This window comes from Mustela nivalis, assembly GCF_964662115.1.
Source record: "Mustela nivalis genome assembly, chromosome: 18".
Classification (NCBI taxonomy): Eukaryota; Metazoa; Chordata; class Mammalia; order Carnivora; family Mustelidae; genus Mustela; species Mustela nivalis.
In genome coordinates, this window is record NC_139037.1 from 58,898,392 (window position 1) to 58,918,444 (window position 20,053).

Genomic DNA, 20,053 nt, shown 5'->3' on the forward strand with positions numbered 1-20,053 from the left:
TGGGATCATGACTTGAGCCAAAGACAGACGCCTAACAGACTGAGACACCCAGGCATCCCTAGATTGTAAACTCCTTACAGGCAGATTCAGTTTTCCCTGACTTCCTCATGCATCTACATACTAGATACTCCTCATGTCCTCGTTTTGAAAAGTAACAAGGTCAATCCAAACATGACCCAACATGTACATTTAGTGTTCCTTGCAGATTTTTCTAGAATCGTATTTATACATTATTTGTATAGATTTTCTGCTAGCATAATAAATTTTTTGAGTTGTTTATATCAAAATTCATCAGTTGTCTTTGTGCCCAAGCCACAAGACTGCAGTTGTTCATCCCGCAGGAACTCAGCTTCAACATCATAAACAAAATTTGGATCATCATTCTGATTTTTCTCAAAAAGTTCATCCATTACGCTCTTTCTTTTGGCATGTTCTTTGTCATCTAGTTTGTTCAAGTCTTCCACAAGATCAATGGTTGTTTCTTGTTGAAGTTGTTCCACTGTTTTTGCCAGAATTTGCCCCCACAAGTAACCTTGTAAAAAAAAAAAAAAAAAAAAGGCGGGGGCGCCTGGGTGGCTCAGCAGGCTAAAGCCTCTGCCTTCAGCTCGGGTCATGATTCCAGGGTCCTGGGATCGAGCCCCACATCGGGCTCTCTGTTAGGAGGGGAGCCTGCCTCCCCCCCTCTCTCTCTGCCTGTCTCTCTGCCTACTTGTGATCTCTGTCTGTCAAATAAATAAATAAAATCTTTAAAAAAAAAAGAATAACTTCTCTAGCTGTCTCAGGGATACTTGTTCCAGGTCATTCTTGTGTTCTGGATATTCTTTAATTGTTCAGCAGCTCTGCTGAAATCTGAAAACTTTGAAAAGTTTCAGACTGGCATGATGCATTGGTGAATTGTCCCCTATTTCATTCTCAAAGATGAAGATAATAGCTGGAGGCTGAAACCTAATTCCACATTTCTTGGCAGTGCACATCATTTCCACATACACATTCACATTCCTCTGGGTAAATCAGAGGAAGTCTGATGAAAATGTGTTAGTCACGCAATGACTTTCTGCTGGATGTGGAGGTGGAGACAGGGAGCTCCCTGATCCAGCTCACAGGAGTGAGCCTAGGGTTCAGGCATTACTAATATATCTCAATTATATTTGCCAGTGTATCATTTAGAGATGCATTTGACAGAATAGCAAGTAAACCCTCCGCACTAGCTTAAATACATATATTTTTGTCAAATAAATGATCAGTGTTTACCTATTATGACTTAATTGCTCAACATGGGAGGTTTCATGTTACATTTCTATTCTCATATCAATTTTAATTTCCCCAAATTAGAATTAATGTATTTTACTATGCTTGATTTCTCTGTGTACAAACATTTATTCATTCCCAAGTTTTCAATAGAACACATCAGGAATTCTTTTTTTTTTTTTTTTTAGATTTTATTTATTTGTTTGACAGATAGAGATCACAAGGAGGCAGAGAGGCAGGCAGAGAGAGAGGAGGAAGCAGGCTCTCTGCTGAGCAGAGAGCCCAATGCGGGGCTCGATCCCAGGACCCTGGGATCATGACCTGAGCCGAAGGCAGAGGCCTTAACCCACTGAGCCACCCAGGCGCCCCCACATCAGGAATTCTATCAATATAATCTTCTTCTTCAATACAAGCCTCTGCCACGAGTTTGACTGTGTTATTTCTAGGCTGGCTGGATAGTGGTTAACCTAGGTTGCCTTTCTCTGTCATTGAACAGATCTCATTAGCATTTCGGGTGGGTTGAATCTCCAGTTCGCGGGGGTCCATATTGTCTTCTTTTTCACTTACTTACTTTACAGAATTTGGCCTTCAGTAATTCCTGGAAAAGCATTAACAGAACATTTTGAGAACTTGCCTTCCTTGAAAATATCTCTATTCTAAATCATCCCTGAGTTTTGTTTGACACGTATCCAATTTTAGTTTAGAAATCATTATTTCAGAAGTTTGGCAGCATTGCTCCATTGCCTTCCAGTTTTCAGTGTTCTCTTTTCTTTAGAAATCTGAGCCATTTTTATTTTTCTCCCTTTGAATATGACCTGTTGTTTGCTTTCCAGAATCTTTAGGAATCTGTTTTTCTCTCCAATATTTTTTTCTCTTTCCAAGTTTTTATTTAGATTCTAGTTAACATACAGGGTAATGTTAGTTTCAGGTGTAGAATTTAGTCATTTATCACTTATATACAACAACCGGTGCTTATCACAAGTGCCTTCCTTAATACCCATCAACCTGTTTAACCCATTCCCCTGCCTACCTCCCCTCCAAACAAACTATCAGATTGCTCTCTATAGTGGAGAGTCTGTTTCTTGCTTCGCCTCTTTCTTTCCCCCTACCATGTTCATTTGTTTTGTTTCTTAAATTCCACATATGAGTGAAATATATAATGGAATATTACTCAGCCATAAAAAAGAATGAAATCTTGCCATTTGCAATGACATGGATGGAGTTAGAGAGTATTATTCTTTCCAATATTTAAAATTTATATATTGGCATATTTTAGTTCAATTACATTAAACAAATGAGCCTTTTAGTCTGCAAATGGGTGTGACAAACTATCTTGTATTAACTTTTTTGATATTATTCTCCTCTCCATGTTTATACTTCTTTCTCCTAGGGATATCTGTTATTCAGATATTCACCATCAGAAAAGTTTTGCTATTTTTCTGGTGTTTCTAAGTTATTTTCCCTTCTTTCAGTTTCCTAGAGGTTGCTCTGTATTACCTTCCATCCACTCTGCTGAGTACTTTATCTCTTCTGTCATGGTCCTAATTCCCAAAAGATCCTTTTAGTCTTCTATCATTCATTTTAATAGCATCCTACCCTTGCCTATGCATGCAATAATTTCATATCTCATCAACAATATTACTTACAAATTGTAGAACTTTATTCTACTTCCTTAATATGCTTTGTTTTTTCCATGTTACTATCCCTCCCTTGTTCCCATCTGTTTGTCTTTGTGTTTTTCTTTCAAGTTTGAATAGTTCTTTAGGTGCCTACTGGTCTTTGCCTGATCCATATTAAAGGATGAGGCCTTTATTAATTTAATTAATTATTTCATTTACTTTTTTCAGAGAAAGAGAGAGAGAGAGGAAAAGGATGAGAGAAAACCCCAAGCAGGCTCCACACTCAGTGCAGAGCCAAATGCCAGCCAGGCTCAACATGGGGCTCAATCTCATAACACTTAGATCATGACCTGAGCTAAAGCCAAGAGTTGGACACTTAACTGACTGAGCCATCCAGGTGCCCCAAAGGATGAAGCCTTTAAAAATCATGCATGATAGGGCATGAAGATTACCGGTGGGCCTTCCAATTAGGATTATTGTAAGCCTTGCCATATCATTAGGGTAACCCCAACTGTTAATATAATTAAAAATTCCTTTTTCTTGGATTATGCAGTTTCTGCAGAGAAGAAAATGTATTTTGTTGCATTGGGAGGAAATATTCAATGAGAAAATTGACGCACTTAGAAAATTAAATCACGGGACTGAAATCTCACATTGGAAAACAACCAGGATAAATTTTAAATGAGTCTACAGTTAGACCCACAGCTGTTGAATATTTTGTACTTAAAAAACTGTTGAATGAATGGTGCCTGTTTGTAAAGAGACTATTTGGAGATTTTTGTCTTAAAACTGACAAAGTAGATTCTTAAGGTTTGAATGTCATGGCTGATGAAGAGATAGGGGCTGAAAGCTGGAAAACAAACAGCCAGGAATGCACTTATGTTCGCCAGTTGCAGGCTTTGGGTGACAAAGCAAGTCCTACAGAGTGATAAGATGGAGGATAGAAAATAAAAGGAAACAAAGGAGCTCACCGGAAGCAGGATAGTGAGTGGCAGTGGTCTCTGAGGAAGCTCTGAGAGAGAGAGATAGCGTATTTGACTCTTTGCCTATGTCTTTGCAGGAAGAGCACTATGAAGCCACTGGCCCAACCCATTGGTCCCAAACACAAAATATCTAGGAAGGTAAAGAGGAATGCATACAGTGAGCTTATGGATGAATCGGATTTTTCTGTAGCACACAGTCCAAACTGCATTTTTGTGATGTTTATAGTAGTCCTTGGGTGAGTCACTTTCACTGGCACGATAATATTTATCAGGAGATGAAGATTCCAACAGAGGCAACAGGAGGGCTGAACAAATCTAGGAGCTTTTTTTTTTTTTTTGAAGATTTTATTTATTTATTTCACAGGCAGGCAGAGAGAGGGGGCGGGAAGCAGGCTCCCCGCCGAGCAGAGAGCCCGATGCGGGACTCAATTCTAGGACCCCGGGATCATGACCTGAGCTGAAGGCAGCGGCTTAACCCACTGAGCCACTCAGGCACCCCTAGGAGCATTTGGTTTGAGTTCTGCCCACCGGGAATTATTAGGACTAATAGTGATAGCCTGGAAGCCACTTAAAAGGCAGGTGGTGCATAGAGAAACCCCTTGGGCCACCCTCTGAGTATAAAAGGTAATCTTGCACATAGGTTCTCCCAGGGATTAGTCTAAATAAAAAGCTGCCAGTGCCTGAGGGATTCCCCTAGAGAAAAGGACTAGAAAGTTGGCTGAGGCCAACTGGTTGATGATTAGATCTGTAGGTCTCCAAGTATGTTTAAACGAAGTCGATATATAAAAAGAAAGGAATAAGACATTCCCAACTATAGTCTGGAAGAGGAGGAGAATCCCCATTACCAACTCATAAGAAGCCATCATGTCAATGCCCAGGAGTTTCAGAGCTATATAATCTAGAGAGAAAGAATATATATATATATATTACTTTCCTAAGCCCGACAAATTCAATATTAACAAATTTCACCTTTACTCGTATTTGCAAAATCCTGTATTATTGGATATACAAATACTGATTCAAACTACTCTGAAAGAGTGAACTGGTTCTCTTCCAAGTATATATGATTTCTAGCATTTTATTTAGGGTATGTGGATGCATATTTATGAATGACATTTTTCTAAACATAGGCTATACAATTGCAGAAAGTGGTCCCAATAATTCACTTCCTTTTGCCACTCTATAGTTTAAATGGGGTTTTTTGTTTGTTTTTAAAAGATTTTATTTATTTATTTGACAGACAGAGACCACAAGTAGGCAGAGAGGCAGGCAGAGAGAGGAAGGGAGGCAGGCTCCCTGCTGAGCAGAGAGCCCGATGTGGGGCTCAATCACAGGACCCTGGTATCAGGGCCTGAGCCAAAGGCAGAGGCTTTAACCCACTGAGCCACCAAGGCGCCCCTATAGTTTAAATGTTTTAAAGGGAGGTGGACAGTGGATGGCATAGCTGGGTGATAGGCATTAAGGAGGGCATGTGATGTGATGAGCCCTGGGTGTTATATGCAACTAATGAATTTATTTAAAAATAAATAAATAAATTGTTCTCTACGGACTCATCTAAAATAATTAATAAATAAATATTTTAGATTATTTGTCAACTTTTAAACAATCTGGAGCTTTTGTTTCTCTTTAAAAATTAGAAAATGCTATGGTCCTGGCCAGGGTTCTCCCATATTAAATGGTTGTTGGAACTAGATAATGTCAACTCCATTGATTGGGGGAGGTATCCTTAATTCATAATAGCCTTCATTAAACCAGCTTTATCTATTCATATTAATGACTCATCCCTGTAGGATTTTGGATTGACAGTTTCCTCTTTATATATAAGGACCCAAGATGGAGTTAAACATATTTCTATCTGAATATGCCACTCCTTCACAAAAATAGATAAAATATAGAGGATTTGAATAACATCATTAGCCTGCCTGATTTAACAGATTTTATGGAATAATTTTAAACTGAAAAAAAGCATTTTAAAATTAACCTACACATTTTGCTAAATTTTACTGAAGACAGTAGAAGGAAGATATCCTTGAAGATAATATAATAAATTAATGAAATAGAAATAAAAATAGCTCTATAACTGACAAAAATATAAAAGGATATATAAATAAGTCTAACGTTGGTAAATCTTGTCAAGACAAAAGGGAAAAAACTAACAATTTTATTTTTTTTATTTTTTATTTTTTTTAAAGATTTTATTTATTTATTTGACAGAGAGAAATCACAAGTAGGCAGAGAGGCAGGCAGAGAGAGAGGAGGAAGCAGGCTCCCTGCTGAGCAGAGAGCCCGATGCGGGACTCGATCCCAGGACCCTGAGATCATGACCCGAGCCGAAGGCAGCGGCTTAACCACTGAGCCACCCAGGCGCCCCTAACAATTTTATAATGGTAAGAGAATATTACACTAGATATAGATAAGCTTTAAATATCCCAAGAGGATATTATGTGCACAACTTTAAAAAACGTTTGTTGATGAATGCAGAAGAAAGAAAATAATTTTGGAGAGCTTTGATATTCTGCACATGCTGCTTCTCTACATTGTAGTTAGAAGATATTTATTGATCCATAGCCATAGAACTAGACAATTAGAGAATGACATTAGACGTGGTTATCCAGGGAGATTAAAAGCCTTGCTGAATTGAGATAATGGTGACAGCAGGTATAGGATTACCAGATCTCCCGAGATGCTCACTCCTTCTCTCTTTCTCCACCAAACCCAGAATGGCAGATTATGGAAGAAATCTGCCCCCACCGAGTTCTGCTCTTCTTTAGTGGTTAGAGGCCAGGGAAGTTTTCTAGAGGAGTTGTAAGAGCACTCCATCTGGTCTTAATGGTTAACTGGCTTCAAGTTAACATACTTCTTATCTGCTGACCCGTGCCTTGATCTGTAGGAGACACACCACTGGCCTTGAGGAAAGAAGAACCAAAACTTTCCCAGGCTACAGAAGCCATCAAGTCTGTTTGAAGACACCTTGGCTTTCTGATTAGCCTACCGATTTTTTAGTAAAATGTTTTTCTTTTTTTTAGGTCACACAAATTATTTAACTGACCTTCTTTTGTGTACTAATGGACCTTGCCCTTCTTTGCAGAATGAACAGAGTACTCCTAGGACACCTGGGTGGCTCAGTTGGTTAAGCAGCTGCTTTTGGCTTGGGTCATGATACCCAGGTCCTGGGACTGGGTCCCACATCTGGGGAGTCTGCTCAGCAAGGTGTCTGCTTCTCCCTCTGCCTGCTATGTTCTCTCTCTCTGACGAATAACTGAATAAAGTCTCCAAAGAAGGAGACTTTGCACATCACAAAACAGGAACCAGCACTGAGATAGTATTTGTGGCTGGCACCACCGAGTCTGCACATAATCAAAAAATGTTACAGGGGTGCCTGGCTGGATCAATTGGTGGAACCTGTGACACTTGATCTCAGGACTGTGAGTTTGAGCCCTACGCAGGTTATTTTTACCTGAAAAATAAAATCTTAAAAAAAAGAAAGAACTGTTACAGACTACTGCACTCCCTTTATGACTAACTGCCCTAAAGTCCTTTTAAAACCCTTAGGCCAGCCAGAAACCTTGGAATTAGCTTTTGGACAAGAGCCTATCTTCTCCCTAGGTGACTGGCCTCCTGAATAAAGCTCAAATTCCCTTCCAATAAAAACTGTCTCTTGAGTATTGACCTTTCAAGCCACTGGGCAGCACAACTGCAACAGGGGCATCAACCAGAGCCTTGTGGTGACATTTCCACAAGAAAGAGATAACCAGTCAGGGGTGGAAAAGACACACTCATAAACTAAAAGAGTTAAAGGAGAGAAGGACATTTCTCTGAAAATAAAATTGCATATATTTTTGAGTTTGGGGGCCATGTTAATGTTCCACATTTTCCAAAAATAAAATTTAATAAAAATCACCGAGGATGGGAAGGGATAAAAAACTAGAAATGAAACAAATAAACCCAGTTGTCTTTCAATGACTGCCATAACCACAATGAAGAAAAAATAATAACGAACAAACAAAAACTCTGAATATAATATTTGAATACATTCCCTCAGTCCTGGGCAATGTAGAAGATAGAGAAATGCAAACTAAGTACAAACAAATCCTGAACTCTTTTTAGTGGTTTTGTTATCTATGGTAGCATAGATGAAGCTATTCAAAAACTACTACACTAGGGGCACCTGGGTGGCTCAGTTGGTCAAGTGTCCGACTCTTGACTTTAGCTCAGGTCATGATCTCTGGGTTGTGAGATCAAGCCCCACATTGGGCTCCATACTCTGCTTATCCCTGTCCTTCTGCTCCTCCCCCCACTCTCTCTCTCACATAAATAAAATCTTTTTAAAAATGTTTTACTGAGGGGCACCTGGGCTGCTCAGTGGGTTAAGCCTCTGCCTTCAGCTTAAGTCATGATCTCAGGATCCTGGGATCGAGCCCCACATTGGGTTCTTGGCTCAGCAGGGAGCCTGCTTCCCCCTCTCTCTCTGCCTGCCTCTCTGCCTACTTGTGATCTCTTTCTCTGTCAAATAAATAAATAAAACCTAAGAAAAACAGAAATAAAATTAAAATAAAAATCTTTAAAAAATGTTTTACTGCATTAAAAAAAATAAAAAGCAAATGTTTTACTGCACTGAGCAAAGGAATAAATGTGTTGATGTTGGGAGATAGCATTCTCACTAAACAAGAGACATGGAAATATTCAATAAGAAAGGCAAAAATGGGGCGCCTGGGTGTTTCAGTGGGTTAAGCCTCTGCCTTCGGCTCAGGACATGATCTCAGGGTCTTGGGATCGAGCTCCATATCAGGCTCACTGCTCAGCAGGGAGCCTGCTTCTCCCTTTCTCTCTCTCTGCCTGCTTCTCTGCCTACTTATGATCTCTGTCTGTCAAATAAATAAATAAAACCTTAAAAAAAAAAAAGAAAGGCAAAAATGTACCCTGCCAAGTTTAATTAAAGCCCTTTTTATGCTAAATAGTCCTGGGCTGGAAAACAAATGATAAGCGTAAACTCTGGGAGTCGAGATCTGGGGGAGGTATCACCAGCTCTTACATTTGTGTCACATATATAGAGTCAAGGGAGAAAACCACTGTTCTAAGTATGTACTTCACATATTCTAACTTATTACTTTCTCTCTAAAAAATAGAGATGTTACTATCATCGCCCATTTTCAAATCAGAAAAAATTAATAAAATCATCTAAAATCACCCCCACAGAACCTCGGCATCCAAGCATGGTGTCTCCAAATCTCCTACTCTCAAGTCCTATGTTACATCTAACCAGAAAGGCTTCTCAGAAGAGAAGGAAGTAAACAAGTGTCTTATCTACAGATTCTCAACCCAAAATCTCAGAAGTCAGGAGACACCTCCTCACCTTTCTTTGTGGATATGTACAGTAGGTACCTTTGTGATTCTGAGGAGGGAGCTGAAGTAGTTGAAGGGAGAGGGGAATCCATTCCCACTGCAGTTATGAAAGAAAGAGAGGGGGGGCGGGAAGGAAGGAAGGAGTGATGGAGAAGAAAGAGAGGAAGGAAGGAAATGGGAGGGGAGGGGAAAGGGGGATGGAATGAGGAGAGAAGAGACAAGGGAAAAAAGAGAAAGAAACCAATAGGGAAGGGAGAAAGGGTCAGAAAGAAGGAGGCAGGCAGGCAGGCAAACCTGGTATCATTCTCAGTGGCAATAATGACTTTCCAAGGGTTCAGGAATAATGGCACGTTGGGAAAGCCTCCATTTCCTGTGTCCAGCCCCAAGCACATGGTGCTGAAGGGACCCCACACTCTAATTCAGAGGTGTCTTTGATGAATATCAGATGCTGGCAGCTCAGATTTGAGGCCTTATGTGTTTTCTGTTGAGCCTCATGTCCATTATTAAATAAAACTATTGCTCTTTTAGGTCCATTTCCCTGGAGCAGAGCCTCAGAAGGGGAAGCTTCCATAGTGTTCTAGTGAGAGAGAACTCCCAGGAGAGAGGCGGGAGGGAGGCAGGTAGGGCAAGGGGAAGAGGCTAAGCAAGGATATGGGCTTGTCCAGATTCCCCGGGGGGCCTGGTACACACCCGGCAGCATAGTTAGTGTCTCACCGAGGCAACAGGCTGGGCTCGCAGACTCCATTTCAGTCATCGTTGGCCATTGGCCATTCAGGTAACATTGTAAGGGGGGTTGCATTGCATCTAAGGGTAATTCTGAGAGGGGTGCCGGTGTGAGGCTTTAACAGCCAACACTCAAAGGCGCTGGGGTATGGGTACACCAGCCATGTTGAAGGGGTCCCCACTTCAATCTGGCGTTGAAGAGTGTGGAATCATGAACACCAAAGCAGACTCTGTGATAAGCCCCTAGATTCCAGTGTGTTATGATGACTAAGCAAAGTTATTAGAAACAAGTCTAGTGTGGAGAAAGAAGACTAGGTATGAGATAATGAAACTAATATGGAATAAGAACATGGACAGCCAAATATTTAGGATCCAGGCTTCCTTTGCTAAAAAAAGAGCACTGTATGTAAGGGCAAGAAAGGAGAAGTGAGTCGGTCATTAAGGAGGAAATAGCAGGAAGTCAAATAGGTAGAAAAGGCAGCCCCAAGGTAAGGAAGGTTTTCCCTTCTCTAGGCATTGGCCTTTAGCCAGGTGGGGAGAAGCACGGTGGCAACCTTCACATGGTTCCTGCCAGTACCAACAACTGATGCTGAAAATAATCCAACATTCAATGGGTTCTTTGCTGGTCTCTTTTCTGGGCCCTGCCCTTGTATGGCACGTTTTCTTGTATTCATTTCCTCTGTCACACCAAGGACAGGGTAGGGTCAGACCCGACCATGTGGGAGGGAATTAACCTGAATTAGAGCCCAAACTCTGGATTTCCTGTCTAAATGTCATGGCCCATTTATGACTCTGGCTCAGCACTGATGATGCGGTCAATGGGTGGCTTTATGTCCATTATTGATTCTGGGAAATAAATTCAGGAATATATCTCTCCTTAAGAGACTGAGAGTCAACAGTTAACATTCCTTTCCTGGGACCTAGGAAGAACCTGAGAAGAATATGGTTTATGCCTTTTCCTTGCACCACCCAAAGGGATGGCTCTCTATGAACGTTCTTCTGAAGCCAGCCTTGACCAACGAGAAAACAAGAAAAAATGAACCTGTGGCCTCTATGTCCATGCTTAAAGCCAGACACGTATGTTATTTTATTTATTCCTCATAATATCCCTGTGGTCCCCAATTTTTTTTATTCTTTTTTTTTTTAAAGATTTATTTATTTGTCAGAGAGAGAGCGAGTGAGAGCGAGCACAGGCAGACACAGTGGAAGGCAGAGTCAGAGGGAGAAGCAGGCTCCCCGCGGGCAAGGAGCCCGATGTGGGACTCGATCCCAGGACGCTGGGATCATGACCTGAGCCGAAGGCAGCTGCTTAACCAACTGAGCCACCCAGGTGTCCCGATGTGGTCTCCAATTTTAAAGAAAGTGTTTAAAAGGTTGCAAAGGAAAAAAGGAATATTCTGGCAAGTTAATAGTAAGAAAGGCTGGCCAGGAATTCTCTGGAAGCCAAGAACAAAAATGAAAGGAAGGGAACGAGAATAACTCTAAATACAGTACAAACATAAGACATATTATTAGTGTCTTCCTGAAGATCTACACATTTCTCTAGAATCTTCAGATTGAATATAGCACTCCATCCTTCCCAGGCAAGAAGCATATTAGGATTCCAAGATAAAGCTCTAACACTGAAAGTCACTTTTTCTAACATTTTCTAAGAGGAGGAAAAAGAAAGAAAAACTCACCAAGTAGATCTTTGATATCTGGACGGTGAGCCTGTCACCACGAGTGTATGTGCCTGAGAGTGTAAGAAAGCACCTGACCCCAAATTTAAGGTTACAGACACCATGATCTCATGGTGTAGCAATTGATCCCACCAGTGTAGCAATTATAATGTTACTGGTAGCAAGGACAGTGTCTGCAAGGGGAATCGATAATATCCCTGAGGAACTGCCAGCCCCAGTAAAAAGACAAATAAATAACATGAGCAATAGTTGGGTGAGAAGAATCCGGACACCAATTGTACCTTGTAGGGAAACTTTCCTGTGATATTGTCTTGAGGATGGTGCAGAGGGGATTTGCATGGCTTGAATGCAGAACCTGAGAGGTAAAGGATTAGTGACAAAACCCCATGTCCCCATGCTCACATTTTCACTTACCAGTGTCTCCTCCTCGGACTTCAAAACCGATTCACCACATCCCTCCAGCTGTGCAAGTGTAGGTTCATTGCCTGACCAATTGAGGCAAACTTGACTTTTCACCAGCCAGGGATTCCCTTTGCCTGTTAGCCCTATGGGGATGTCTTATTTTCCCACTACTGAAGAAGGTGATTGCTTATTAAAGTCCAGCTCTTGAGGTAAATGACTGATGTCTAAGTGATACACTGAATTTGGACCAATAGATTCCATTATCCACCAGGTATTTATCTCAATAATTAGTATGGAGCAGGAGCTGGCACACTTCTCCTGTAAAGGGTCTCTGTCACAACTATTCAACTCTGCCACTACAGTGGGACAGCAGCCACAGACAAAATGTATACAAGGTACTGTAGCAGTATTCCAATAAAACTTTATTTATGGACAAAAAAATTGAATCTTGTAACTTTCAACTGTCCATAAATATTGTTCATCTTTCTTTTTTCAATCATTTAAAAATGTAATAACCACTATTCTAACCTCATTAGCTGTACAAAACAAGTGGTGGGCCAGATTTGGCCTGGGCCCATAGTTTTTTGATGCCTGCTATCGATGAATAATCAAAGGGTCAAAATTCTTTCCCTAGTGGACATTTTATTTGACCAGACACATAGAATAGTTGGAATATAAAAACCATAGAATTGCCCATGTAATAAGAAGTGACAAGAACAAACAGAAGAGGGTTTTTTGAGAACCACTGGTAGGTGATCATGACTTAAATATGGGTAAAAGGAAGGCCAGTAAGAGAAATTAATAATTAAGTTACAGTTCAAAAGATGAGTATGAGGGCCTCGGACACAGACAGGGGAAAAAGAATTCCTGGCATTGCAAAGGCCTAAAGAAGGCAAGATCTTGGAGACTTTGAAAGGAACTGAAAAGTCAGAGGTACAGAAGTATCCCTGACCATTGTTCACCTGAAATCTTAGTTCTGATTTAAATATCATTTGGCTGCACCCTTTCTCCTAAGAGTTCCTTCAGACAGTTAAGGTGGTTGACATAATTGCTCAGCTCCTCCAGGTCTGACACGTCTTTCTCTGTTCCTTGCATGTGAAGGAGATTTTTGCAGTGTGGCAGTCACTGGTGGTGTCCCAGCCAACAGCCATCTCCTTCTTTGATGAAAGAATCACAGTAGCTTTTTTAAGCTTTATATTTAATTCCGTTCAGTGAACATAGAGTGTTATGTTAGTTTCCAGTGCATGATATAGAGCTTCAACACTTCCATATAACACCCAGTGCTCATCACAAGTGCACTTCTTAATCCCCATCACCTATGTAACCCGTCCTCCCACTTCCCCTCTGTTAACCATTAGTTTGTATTCTGTACTTAAGAGTCTGTTTCTTGGGTGCCTGGGTGGCTCAGTGGGTTAAAGCCTCTGCCTTCAGCTCAGGTCATGATCCCAGGGTCCTGGGATCCAGCCTCGAATCAGGCTCTCTGCTCAGCAGGGAGCCTGCTTCCCTTCCTCTCTCTCTCTCTCTTCCTGCCTTTCTGCGTACTTGTGATCTCTGTCTGTCAAATAAATAAAAATTTTTTAAAATCTTTAAAAAAAACTAGATAGACTTTATATATATATATATATATATATATATATATATATATACACATATATGTCTATATATAACATTTCATCCCAAAACAGAAGAATACACATTCTTCTCAAGTCCAATGAAATATTTTTCAAGATAGATCACATATTAGAACACAAAACAAGTCTCAATAAATTTAAGAAGATGGAAATCATATCAAACATCTTTTCTGACCACAATGGTATGAACTTATCTTATTTTTTGAAGTAGGCTCTATGCCCATTATGGGGCTCAAACTCATAACCCTGACATCAAGAGTCACATGCTCTACTGACTGAGCCAGCCAGGCGTCCCTGATCACAGTGGTATGAAACCAGAAGTCAACTAAAAGAAGAAAACTGGAAAAAATATAAACACATGGAGACTAAACAACTTGCTATTAGACAACCAATGTATCAACCAAGAAATCAAAGAGCAAATTTATTTTTTTTTAATTTTTATTACGGGGCACCTGGGATGGCTCCATTGGTTAAGTGTCGGCCTTTGGCTCAGGTTATGACCCCAGGGTCCTGAGATTGAGTCCTACATTGGGCTCCCTGCTCAAGTGGAGAGTCTGCTTCTCCCCCTCCTCCTGCTCATGCCCTCTCCCCCTCTCTCTTGCTTTTATTCATTTGAGAGAGGGAGAACACAGAGGAAGAATGAGAAGGAGAAGCAGACTCCCCACTGAAAAGATAGCCAGATGTCAGACTTGATCCCAGGATCCTGAGATCATGACCTAAGCCAAAGTCAGACACTTAACTGACTGAGCTACCCTCAAAGAGGAAATTAAAAACTTTTTTGAGACAAATGAAAATGGAAAGAATTTTCCATTTTTTGTGTGTGATGAAGCAAAAGTAGTTTTAAGAGGGAAGTTCATAATTAAATATAGGTCAATCTCAAGAAACAAGAAAAATCTCAAAAAAGCAATCTAAACCTACACCTAAAGGAACTAGGTAAAAAAGAAAAAACAAAGCCCAGAGTTAGTAGAAGGAAGGAAATAACAGATCAGAATAGAAATAAGTGGAATAGGAACTTAAAAAAAGAAAAGAAAAGATCGATGAAACTAAGAGCTAGTTTTGGAAAGATAAACAAAATCAACAAACCATTAGCAGATTCATCAAGGGAAAAAAAAGCCCAAGTAAAATCAGAAATGAAAGAGGAGGAATTACAACCAATACCGCAGAAATATAAAGGGTCATAAGAAAATGCTATGAACAATTATAGATTAGACAACCTAGAAAAATGGATAAATTCCTAGAAACATACAATCTTTCAAGAATCATGTGGTGCCTGGGTGGCTCAGGTGGTTGAGCAACAGCCTTCAGCTCAGGTCATGATCCCAGGGTCCCAGGATTGAGTCCCGCATCAGGCTCTCTGCTCAGTGGGAGTCTGCTTCTCTCTCTGACCCTCCCCCCTGTCATGCTCTCTCTCTCTCTCTCAAATGAATTCTTTAAAAAAAAAACAACACTGAATCATGAAGAAGTAGAAAATATGAATAGACAAGGGGCACCTGGTTGGCCCAGTTGGTTAAGGACCTGCCTTCAGCTCATACCATGATCCCAGGGTCCTGAGATTGAGTCCTATATAAGGCTCCCTCCTCAGTAGGGAGCCTGCTTCTCCTTCTCTTCCCTGTTTATGCTCCTTCTCACTATTTCTGTCACTATCTCTGCCTCTCTCAAATAAATATATAAAATATTTTTTAAGGAAAAGGGGTGCCTGGATGGCTCAGTGGGTTAAGCCTCTGCCTTCAGCTCATGTCATGATCTCAGGGTCCTGGAATTGAGCCCCACATCAGGCTCTCTGCTCAGAGGGAAGCCCACTTCCCCCTCTCTCTCTTCCTGCCTCTCTGCCTACTTGTGATTTCTGTCTGTCAAATAAATAAATAAATAAAATCTTTCGGAACGCCTGGGTGGCTCAGTTGGTTAAGCAGCTGCCTTCGGCTCAGGTCATGATCCCAGCGTGCTGGGATCGAGTCCCACATCAGGCTCCTTGCTCGGCTGGGAGCCTGCTTCTCCCTCTGCCTCTGCCTGCCTGTGCTCGCTCGCTCCCCCCCCATCTCTGATAAATAAATAAAATTTTTAAAAAAAAAATCTTTCAAAAACAGGGAGGGGAAAAAGGAAAGAAAGAAAATCTGAATAGACCAATTACCAGTAGTGAAAATGAATCATTATTTTTTTTTTTAAATTCCCAACAAACAAAAGTCCATGTCCAAGGGGCTTCACAGATGAATTCTACTAAATATCTAAAGAAAACTTAATACCCACCCTTCTCAAGTAATTCCAAAAAACTGAAGATGAAACACTTCTGAACTTATTTTACAAAGCCAGCATTACCCTGATACTAAAAACAAAGACACACCAAAAAACCCCACCAATATCCTTGATGAACATAAATGTAATAATTTTCAACAAAATATTAGCAACCTGAATTCAACAATGTATTAAAAGGATCAAGCACCATGGCCACGTGGGATTTATTCTAGGAATGCAAGAATGGCTTAACATCCACACATCAATTGATCTGATACACCATGTTAACAAAATGAAAGATAAAAAATCATATGAACATCTCAATAGATACAGGAAAAAACATGTGACAAAATTCAACAAAAATTCTCAAAAAGTGGATATATAATGAATGTACCTCTACAGAATAAAGTTCACATATGACAAACCCACAACTAACATTATACTCAATGGTGAAGAGCTGAAAGCTTTTCCTTTAAAATCAGAAACAAGACAAGGATGCCCACTCTCACCACTTTTATTCAGCATAGTACTGGAAGTCCTAGCCACATCAATTAAGCAAGAAAATGACATAAAAGTCATCCAAATTGGAAGGAAGAAGTAAAACTGTCACTATTTGCAGATGACATGATACAATATATAGAAAACCTAACAGACTCTATAAAAGAAAACCTTATTAGGACTAATAAATTCAGTAAACTTGTGAGATACAAAATTAGTATATATAGAAATATGCTTCATTTCCATATACTAACAATGAACTATCAAAAAAATTAAGAAAATAATCCCATTTACAATTGTTTCAAAAAAAAATGCCTAGGACTAAATTTAGCCAAGGAGATGGGAGATCTGTACTCTGAAAACTATAAAACATTGATGAAAGAAACTAAAAACAATACAAATAAAATGAAAAGATATACCATGTTCATAGATTAGAAGAATTTATATTATTTAAATGTCCATACTATTCAAAACAATCTATAGATTCAATACAATTCCTATCAAAATACCAATGGCATTTTTCACAGAAGTAGAACAAATAATCCCAAAATTTGTATGGAACCACAAAAGACCCAGAATAGCCAAAGAAATCTTGAGAAAGAACCAAGATGGAAATAACCCACTCCCTGATTTCAAACTGTACTACAAAGTTATAGTAATCAAAACAGTGTGGTGCGGACACATACACAAAGAAAGGCACTTAGATTGATGGATCAGAATAGAGAGTCCAGAAATAAATCCATACTTAAATGGTCAATTAATCTATGACAAATGAGGCAAGAACATACAATGCAGGGGGTGTGGGGGAATGGTTTCCTCGACAAATGGCATTGGGAAAACTGGACTGCTACAACCAAAAGAATGAAACTATACCACTTTCTTATACCATATACTAAAATAAACTCAAAAATGTAACTTAAATGTAAGAGCTAAAATCATAAAACTCCTCGAAGAAAACATACACAGTAAGCTCTTTGACATCAGTCCAAGCAATATTTTTTTGGTTGTTTCCTCATGTAAGGGCAACAAAAGCAAAAACAAACAAGTGGGACTACATCTAACTGAAAAGCTTTTGTACAGTGAACAAAACCATCAACAAAATTTTTGAAAAAGTAACATACTAAATGGGAAAAGATACTTACAAATTATATATCCAAGAAGGAGTTGATATTCAAAATATATAAAGAACTCATACAAGTCAGTGCAAAAAACAAATAACCTGATTAAAAATGGGTGGAGGACCTGAACGACATTGTTCCAGAGAAGACATCAGATGGCCGATAGATACATCAAAAGATGTTCAGCATCATTTATCATCAGGCGAATGCAAATCAAAGCCACAGTAAATACCATCTTACACATGTCAGAATGGCTAGGATCAAAAAGACAAAAAATAGCTAGTATTGGTAAGGATGTGGAGAAAAGGGAACTTGCGTGCACTATTGGTAGTAACAGTAAATTCATGTAAATTTGTGCAGCCACTATGAAAAGCAATATGGGGGCGCCCGGGTGGCTCAGTGAGTTAAAGCCTGGGCCTTCGGCTCAGGTCATGATCTCAGGGTCCTGGGATCGAGCCCCGCATCAGGCTCTCTGCTCAGCAGGGAGCCTGCTTCTCTTCCTCTCTCTGCCTGCCTCTCTGCCTACCTGTGATTTCTGTCTGTCAAATAAATAAATCTTTAAAAAAATTTTAAAAACCGGAATTACTATACAATCACTGAAAAAAGAATTATCACATAATCCAACAATTCCACTTCTGGGTATTTATCCAAAGAAAACAAAAACACTAAGTTGGATATATGTGCCCCTACGTTATTTGAGCATTATTCACAATAGCCAAGATATGGAGACATCTAAGTGTCCACCAATGGATAAATGGATAAAGAAGATATAATATATGGAGCAGAATATTACTCAACTGTGAAAAGAAAAGAAGAGAAGAGAAAAGAAAAGAAATCTTGCCATTTGTGACAACATGATGGAACTACAGGGTAGTATGCTAGAATAAATCAGACAGAAAAAGACAAATACCACATGATTTTCCTTATATGTGGAATCTAAAAACAAAACAAACAAAACAGAAACAAACTCACAGGTACAGAGAACAAATTGGTGGTTGCCAAAGGGTAGGGGAGAGGAGAGAAATAGATGAAGGAGATTAAGAAGTACAAACTTCCAGTTAAACTCTCAGTTAAAATAAACAAGTTAGAGAAATGTAATATACAGCCCAGAGAATACAGTCAATAATATTGTAATAACTTCGGTGACAGAGGGTGACTAGACCTACTATGGTGATCATTTCATAATATATAAAAATATTGAATCACTATCTTATACACCTTAAACTTATATAATACTGTATGTCAATTATAATTCAGTTAAAAACATTAAAACTAAATTATCTAAAAATAAATATAATGAAAGACATGCAAGGTCTACAGTAAATGCTATAAAACTGAAAAATTGAAGGCATAAATAAATGGAAAGATATATTATATTTATGGACTGGAAGACTCTGTATTGTTAGCCCATCAATTCTCCCCCAAATGAATCTATAGATTCAACACAATTCCAATAATAATCCCAGCCAGCTTTTTAAAATATCAGTTGACAAGATAATTCTAAAATGTATATGGAAAGGCTTAGAGTAGCCCTGATGATCTTGAAGAAAAAGGAGGAACACTTAACCACTTTATTTCAAGACTTATTCTAAAGATATTAAGTCAGTGTGGTAAAGACCTAAGGATAAACAAATGTATTGAAGGAATAAACCATATAGCAATGAGTATGCCCTAGTAGCAACCAAACAGAACCAATATTGGCTATAGAGTTGTGCAGTGTCCTGTAGGTCCCTTGCACTGGTGAAAACTCTTTTTCATTGCTGAGTTTTGAGGAGGCCCAGAGTGGCCAGTGAGGAGCTAAGCTGGACAGAGTTGGCCTTTGGGGGAGCCCTGGACTGCCTGCCTAAGAGCTGCAGGGTCTCCAAGGAGACCAGCTGGGGTGGAGTTCACATGGCCAGGAAGTCGGGGAAAGGCAAGAGTAGACTTGCCAGATAGAACACATAAAAATACAGGACACCTGGACACCTGGCTGGCTCAATCAGTACAGCATGTGACTCTTAATCTTGGGGTTCTAAGTTGGAGCCCCATAATGGGTGTAGAGATTACTTAAAAAAATAAACTCTTAAAAAATACAAGACATTAAAAAAAAAAATTACAGGACAGGGGCGCCTGGTTGGCTCAGTGGGACAAAGCCTCTGCCTTCGGCTCAGGTCATGATCTCAGGGTCCTGGGATCGAGCCCTGCATCAGGCTCTCTGCTCAGCAGGGAGCCCGCTTCCCCCTCTGCCTGCCTCTCTGCCTACTTGTGATCTGTCAAATAAATAAATAAAATCTTTTTAAAAAATACAGGACACCTCATAAAATTTGACATTCAGATAATTAGTGTAAGTATATGCCATAAAATATTTGGGACATCTTTCTACTAAAAATTATCTGTTGTTACCAGAAATTCAAACTTAAATTTGCATCCTATATTTTATCTGGCAACCTCAGGCAGGGGGCAGTGGAATGGACTCAGGAAAGAAGAGCTAGGAAATGAGAGGCAAAGGAAGAGGGGAACTGGAGAGTCAGCTTGGAGACAGTTGGAAGCTGGAGGAAAGCAAAGGGAAAGAGATGGGGGATGTAGGAAGAGTGAGAGAAT

General features: G+C 39.8%; 2 pseudogenes across 2 annotated transcripts; both read right to left on the reverse strand.

The window, feature by feature from the left end:
• Positions 1-281: 281 nt before the first annotated feature.
• LOC309853326 (centrosomal protein of 19 kDa pseudogene) lies at positions 282-977 on the reverse strand (annotated as a pseudogene). The gene is made up of 2 exons: positions 766-977; positions 282-585 (listed from the first exon to the last, which is right to left on the reverse strand). The product of its transcript is annotated as a centrosomal protein of 19 kDa pseudogene (transcript).
• Positions 978-3,631: 2,654 nt separating this feature from the next.
• Positions 3,632-4,488, reverse strand: LOC309853327 (annotated as a pseudogene). The gene is made up of 3 exons: positions 4,347-4,488; positions 3,790-3,877; positions 3,632-3,717 (listed from the first exon to the last, which is right to left on the reverse strand). The product of its transcript is annotated as an uncharacterized misc_RNA (transcript).
• Between the last annotated feature and the right edge of the window lie 15,565 nt (positions 4,489-20,053).